Genomic DNA, 8,427 nt, shown 5'->3' with positions numbered 1-8,427 from the left:
TCCAAATTCCATAAATAAATTTTTCTCACTTTCTTTTAAAACTCGTTTCAATAAATTCCAACTCACAATTAAACTCACTAGTATAACTTCGAAATGAAGTATACTAGGCCCAAATAAAATATACAACTATAATATAATATAATATAAACAAATTTATACAATAAAACTTACACTAATCCGTAAACCCTGGACCAACCACCTTCCAAAAGCTTCTTCTTTGCTTCCTCGAATTACGCAGCTAAACAGCGCAAGCTAATCCTCACTGGAGGTTAAATTTGAAAACAGGCAAGTATGAGCGAAAGAAATGCTCAACAAGTTAATTATAGCATATATAGGGTCATTTTGATATAAAATGGACATCTGCATAAGCGCAGAACATTTTTAAAATCAAATCATAATTGCTGAATCATAAAACTCTTTTTGATACTTTCTAGCGAAAGGCTTCAGCAATACTTTGAATCTTGACGAGAGCAAAGCTCGTAAAACAGTGTTTACGGAAATATCGTAAACAACAACAACAAGAAGCAATGATCATGGAATGAATCATAAACTTTACTCAAAACCGAACTCTTGAAATTAATACTTATTTTGTTGTTATATCAAATTAGATATAAATACGAACTTTGATGCTCACAACATTCCATACTGAAGTCAACATCAATCATCTATACTAATACCACCTTTGATAATTAACAACAACGTAAGTATCAGCAAAAAAATAAGAAACTGAATCAAAACCACAATTCACTTTAATCCAAAACAGAATCAGTATTTTTAATCCAAAACAGAATCAGTATTTTTAATCCAAAACAGAATCAGTTGATAAATCATTTATTCTATGAATATCAAAACAATATCATAATTTAGATTGGAATCCTCGAACGACGGTGTGTTGCCGCCGGTGATCAGCCGCGGAGCAACACCGGTATGCCAAAGCATATCCAACTAAACAAAGGGGTACCCAAGGCACATATCGGCCTAGCAAGGTGTTATATCCTGTATAACACATAGCTCACGCTGGACCGCCGCCACGGCCTCTTACGCAACCATCCAATCTTAAAACATTTTTTTATTGAAAGGGGTCATAATACTCGACACCCTTATAAATTTTATTCGCCCATTCACTTGGGCAGAAAACCAAAACAACGTCATCTTTCTCAAAATCCACAACATTTATAAATCCGATAATTGGATAAGTAAAATCACTTAGCTATTCTGAACATAGAATAACGGAAGAATACTTGCATAAACAGAATTATTTAATTCAGCGATATGTAAAACATTTATCGATTCTAAACTGAGAATAGGGAAAACAATACTTGCATGATACGATTCAAAATAAATATCACTTGAACAATAAGTGATGATAGGGATACTTGCATAATATGAATCGAATTAAACGTCACTTGAATGATAAGTGAGGTTAGGGTACTTGCCTTTGGATTTTAGCAGTTAGTCACACTCGCAACGACACATCTATTCTGATATTCTGTCTCAAGACATCACCATCTTTATTCTACTAATTCTTGGGCCTGCTGCTCATGCAGTGCTGCAACCCACTATTCCATATTATTCAACTCTAGCTTTTATCCACTTCATCTGGTCCTGATCGTCTTGAAAGACTCGTATCTATAATTAAAACATAATACTTTAATCGTCTAATCGATAATCACTCGACGAACTACGCGTCAAAAGCCTATCGTCTAAACCCATACGATAGCCCATATATAATTAACACAGACAAACACAAGACTCTTGATCCACATACGCACATAATTCATATAGCATATAAGCACATAACTAATGTATCACTTAATTCATATCACATATGACTCAGTGCGTCAAAAGGGTCGACTCGATATGTTTAAAACGGAAATCGGGTCAAAAATATGATTTATCGATCAAAAATCGACTCAAAATGACTTGTAAAACAAGCGACCTTTCAAAACAAAAGAATTTGGGTCTCGAAAGTATTTTTATTGAAAGCGGAATATTTTTCTGAGTCTGTACGCGTTCGTTTCGTATTAAACAGATGAACGATTTATTTATAAAAATATCTTGTCCCAACACGTAATTAGGTTTCGTAAATTTTTATTATATAACCTCATTCAACGTCTCCGATAATCGTAGGTTACGTTCCCGTATTTTCGGAATTAATTTCCCGAAAATCGGGCAGCGTCTCTTTTGTTTATCGGCCTACCCGTCGAACATCCCGACGTCGAATCAACAACACAACCACCACAATCCAATTTACAAGTCCCAACCACCAATTCGAAACAACAATAATAATTGTAAGTCACAATTCCTAAACGTCCATTCCATTACAGTTATTAATTATTATCCGTACTTATAATTATTTATTTTAAAATATTAGGACTCAGAATAAATCATCACAGTCCACCGTCGGCTCGCCGAGGCTCATTGCCGACGGCGGCGAAATTTTGCGGGTACCCGATTAAATCCCGGGTTTCCAACGCAATAATTCCACCGATTATTATTATTATTATTATTATTATTTCCCACTCGGAATTATTTATATCACGAATACTCGATCAAAAATTTTCTGCAAAAAGAATCAAAATTCCAATCAGAATTAATAGGATAAAATAACAGGAGCACAGTACACGCGCGACAAGCAACAAAACACGCGCCACCATCCCCCTTACGAAGAACAGCGGAGAACAGCAAGGGGCGGAACCGCACCATAACAACCACACCATATCACAATGACCACACACACATACAACTATATATGCATGTAACAAGACGGAACCGGAAAGAATGCCAGAAAGACGAACCGGAAACCCGAATAAAGCCACAGCCTCGCCACCACCGCCTCGTCGGAAGCCGAGGAAGGGCGGCTGACACCGCGTGAATCACCGGGAAAAACGAGGATCACGGGAAATAAACCGTAGAGCACATCCCTGACAGCTTACCGAACCACAAACTATCGCTAGGGAAGGGGAAACCCCGAGAGAAAAGTAAAAACAACAAGAAAGAGATGCAGCCGAGAGACTCAGGGAACAAAGGGGCTGCAATTGATATTATATTATTATTATTTATTTATTTTTTGCCTTTATCTAACCTATTATGTTGTTTACACGTGTCCAGGAAGTTGCAAGAATTAAACACGTATATTTTTGGATAATTATGCAAATTCAGAGACCCGGTTTTATCTCGAAATTTTGAAATTAACGGACCGAGGTGTACGCAAAACAGTTTCAGAAAATTACGAAAACTGTCTCAAAATGTTAGAAATATCCCGAAGTAAATAAAAATGAAATTTTCATAATTTCAAAACAATTTTTGAAACACAATTTATACCCGCTTTTATCAATTAAACGAAACAACGTGCGGGTAAAATTAATCCTAAAAATTCCCAAAATAATTTTAAAATTCTCAGAATATTCCAAACTTATATAAATATGAGTTTCATAATTTTTGAAAAATTTTAGAATTAAATACGGATTTTATAAATAAATGAAATCAGAAAATCATACAGGGCTAAATAATTGATGAAATATTGATTTCTAAATTTTATAAAATCCCAAAAATAATTATTTTAATTATAAAGTCATAAAAATATTTTTGGAAGATAATTTAAATATTTATGAAATTAGATTTTCAATAAAATCACTTTTAAGGACAAAAACAAAACGATACGACTCAGTATTTAATAATACAAATAATCCTCAATCACAACTAAGTCACGCACAATTAATATTACATACAACACATAGCAGACGTAATATCCATCCAATCCCTAATATTACTAAACGAACTCAATTTACCGATATCAATAAATGATCGGTTTTCAAATAAACTTTTGAAATTAATACATTTAAGGAAATATTTTCAGATATTAACAAGGACCGATATAACACTCAACAATTAGCACATTACCAATTAATAACACAAACTCGTCAATTAGGAATAAAATATCCACCATTTTATTCCTTCTAAATCAGAAAATCACATAAACATATTCAAATAATAATAATAATAATTCTGAAAATACGGGATATCACAATGTATGAACGTGATATCGTTATTACATGTTGTGTATATAGTAAATGATTACTTGAAGGTATAAAGGGTATAATAATAGTTATATCATACGTGTTCTATGAGATTCAGTTGTATCGAGATAATACGATTGGGGTACAAAGTTAGACGTTATGAGAAAAGTCGGGAATTGATAAGGTTTCTAATTAGGGTTCGTTTTGTATTGTAGATTTGGAAAGCGAAGGCATTCGAACTAGGAAAGAAAAAGAGGTATTAGGTGGTGGTAGCTCAGACCCTGTGAAAAAAGAAAGTTTTGTGAGGCAAGTAACTTTGCCCTCTTTTTACTTGTGATTTGATCACATAGAATTGTTTATGTCATGCATGCATAGAATAAATGGTCTTGTTGATATTGTTGTTGCCCCTTACATTTCATTTCAAGCATGTATTGATGTTCTTTTAATATCTTGACATCCATACGAATCTACGAACCTATGAAATTCGATGAAACTTCTCATTTGCTATCTTGTTAACCTAGATTCCTATTATAGTGAACTTGAACTTTGTTGACGATTCATTTCTTGAAACCATCTTATTTAACAGCCGTGTGAATACCTATGCTTGATGCTTGATCATTTCCCAATTTACGATCTTTTAATTTCACTTGCTTATTCACTGGAATTCTTGAATTGAATCTAAGAATGATTTGTGACTTGAAATAGTACGAATGATTTCAAAGACTGGCAATGATAAAAAGAATCTTTGTTTGAATTTCTATATTTTCAATATAAAGGTTTTCATTGAATTCCTAAGGATTGGACAGAGACGTAAGAGACTAGCGGGGCTAGTCCAGTCGCGTAAGAGGCTAGCGAGGTTAGTCCAGCATTATAGGCTGAAATAGTGCCATAGGTACCAATATGACCGGATGGAGATCAGTACGGGTTGATCACCCTTATTATAATTAAAAGATGGATAATCCAATCAAGAGTTCTATATTGTTCAAAATGAAAGTAAAAGAGTTTTATTGTGCGATAAGCACTGTTATGATTATGTTGTAGGCTTGATGATAACTTAACAAGACACTCTAAGTAGATAAGTTAAATGAATTGTGTAACCATCTTTTGATGGAGTAGCTTGTATTAAACAAGTATGTAGCTCATTCCTATATACTATAATATCTTAGAGGTTTAGAAATTGTTAGACATTCCAAGTCATGTTGACTACCAGCAAGATATGCAGAACATGTTGGCTAATTGTAAATAGATGATGCCTTGTAATTCTGCATAAGTGAAAGGGTATCAACTGCTAAGAAAATACTATCAACGGATAATCTTCAAAGCTCTCAACAAATGACTCAAGGCACTTTTAACAGATGATTCACAACAGAGTCAACAGATAATGCTGAATTCTCAAGGAACATCAGATTCAAATAGCATTTGAAAGCGACTTGACAGTCACATGAGTTGATTGTATACAAAAAGAATGTGACAGCTTGTAATCAGGATTATGAATATCAAGAAGCATTTCCATTTCCATGCAAAATAGGGACGTTCAAAGATGTTATATCTATCTGGATTGCATGAGACAGAAAAATAAAGAAACATGTGATTAGACCTAGAAAATAGACTTATGTTTTGTCTTAATACACATGTAACTTGGTGATATATATACCAAGCGTACCAAAAAGTTATTTATCGATTGAAACAATCAAAACAAGCTAGAACTTGAGTGCGTTTGTAAGCTGTATCTCTTAGAACTCTCAAGGTCAGTTTGTAAGAACTCTTGTAAGTAGCTGTGTGCTTTTGCATCACAGAGATTTTCTACATTTATATATATCTCTGGTGGAAATACCAATCCATCAGAAAGTTTTAAACACCCTTGTTTAATTACTTTGTGTTTGAATACTTTAATACTTCTTATCCACAACTAACTTATTCAAACACTGTTATATAGATTGTTCGGGACTAACAAGAAGTAATCATTGCATTGTGATTTGAAACTGATTTATACTGATTGAACTTCTTAAAGTTGTGAGAAAATCTATTTGTGAACCCTGTCATTCTGTTTTGAATATCGGATATACAAGTTTAAATTGAACTTCTTAAAGTTATGAGAAAACTTAAACGAGAACCATGTCATTCTATTTTGACATTTAATATACAAAGCTTGGATTGATCTTCTTAAAAGTTGTGAGAACCTATCTGAGAACCCTATCATTTGATCTTGAGAAATGTTGATATACAAAGCTTGAATCTTGAAAGCTTTGAAACCCTCAATTGAATCCCTTTCCTAGATATTGTTAGATCCTGCCACTTGGTTTATTGAGAATTAGAACGTCGTTATTGTTTTGGATACTAGAACTGTTTATTAGTTACTTGCTGAGCCATTTAGCTCATTTATTTGTATTGATCTAACCTTGACAGTTAAGAAAAAAGATGGTCAGACTTAGGCGCACAACTCGTAAGAGTGTTTCTGGAGGTACTTTCCGTACCGTCATATTCCAAGTGCCAGACCAGGTAGATACAGTGTAAGAAAGCGATGCTAGTTGGTGGAAAAATGTACTAGATGGTTCAGATACTTTTGGATTATCTGGCGATTCCAAGTCAGAATCGTAATTTGATTAATTAATAAAATGGTTGTAATAATAATAATATTTCTGGTTGGTAGTTGTTATCTTGTCTCAAACTCTATCCTGTTTAGATCCTTGTAGTTTTCGGGGTTTAAATTTATTTATGCTGCTATAATAAAGTTAGTATACTAGTAATGTGGGTCATCATTTATAACCCCGAGTTTGCGGGCGTCACATAACCAAATTACAAATTATACTCATGTTCGATTATTATAGTTTAGTATTGAATACAGTGTTCCCAAAGGCCTGATTTGACTTCTCAAAATATACATTTATTATAATTTAATTAAAAATTGTATATATTATATAATTCAAAAATTTATAAGATATAATTACAGAAATATTTATCTAATTTATATTAAAGAAACTACTAAAAAATATTAATTTTCTAAATGTTTTGCGATTTTATTATTTTTTTGAAAATATTTATAAATATAGGGTCGTCGAGATTGTATCTGATTGAGGCTCTGTTTGGGATTGCTGTTAAAAAATGCTTTGCTGTTAGAAAAAGAGATGTTGAAAAAAGTGCTGTTGTAAAAATCAGATAACTATTTGGTAATTTTTTTGATATGTATATGTTTTGATGCAAAAAATTAAAAATAATAATGCCTTTGGTAAGGTTTGACGGTGAAATCAGCATCCGCTTCCCACAAAAACTAAAAAACAGCTTTTTCCAAAAGCATGGCACGACTTGCTTTCTCTAACAGGCTTTTAGGTCAAAAGCAGTTTTTGAATTTTACCAAACAGTTTTTTAACTGATTTTTAGTGAAAAGCTGCTGTTGCTGTCAGTAACCGCAATACCAAACACACCCTGAATCGAGTTGCAGAAAATCGTATTTTCCTAAATTTCTTTTTATACCATTTCTCCCATTTCTCCTAAAATCAACTTATTATATTATATTTTCCTAAATTATTCTTTTAATTTTTCACTTATGAAATCTGTTAAAGACAAGTATTCATAAATATATTTATCAATTTTTTTTTAAAAAATCGTGATATCATTATATTATACTTATGTAAAGGAGAACACAAGGGCAGTGGCGTGACGCCTCTCATATTTTTTTTTTTTTTGTAATTTTCTCAATTTTCTATATTATTAAATTTAAAACATATTACATTGATTATTGACTAATAAATAATATAATTTATGATATTAGATTTATGAAAAATGAGAGAGCAGTTTATTGAAATAAACATGTTTAACGAGAGAACGACTTTTTAAACTTTTCCATTTATTATATTTATTTTGTTATTCATAATTTCATAAAGACTAAAATCAGATTAGAAATCCAAAAAATTGAATATTATTTTAAGAGGCGGCTGCTAAGCGCGCCTTACTAAACTTGTTATCTATTTATTTTATATTAAAATAAAGTACAAATTATGGTAAATGACACATTTAACTTAAAAGTGTACAAGTGTCATTCTCTCAATTAATCTAAATATATAATTTCAATTTACTTTACATGCTAAGATTAACGACATTCCTCTCTCTTATCTCATTAATCCTTGTTCTCATTCTTTTTGAATTTGGAACATTTTCTTAAAAAAACCTTTTTTTTTATCATTTTTTGAAAAATAACTATCAAATATAAATTTCATCTTATATATGTTTGTATATGCCAAGGACCCGCACTGCGTAGAATTAAGAAATCTACACCTAGCTGTTTATATATTTTATACTAAATTAAATTTTATACATACACACACATTAAGCGATACTACTTACTTAAAATTGAACACATTACAATAATCAATTTATCTATTTTAATTCTAAAAATATAAAAAATTTAACA

This window comes from Apium graveolens, chromosome 8, assembly GCF_009905375.1.
Source record: "Apium graveolens cultivar Ventura chromosome 8, ASM990537v1, whole genome shotgun sequence".
NCBI classification, from domain to species: Eukaryota; Viridiplantae; Streptophyta; class Magnoliopsida; order Apiales; family Apiaceae; genus Apium; species Apium graveolens.
Note: the sequence above shows the minus strand (reverse complement) of the source record.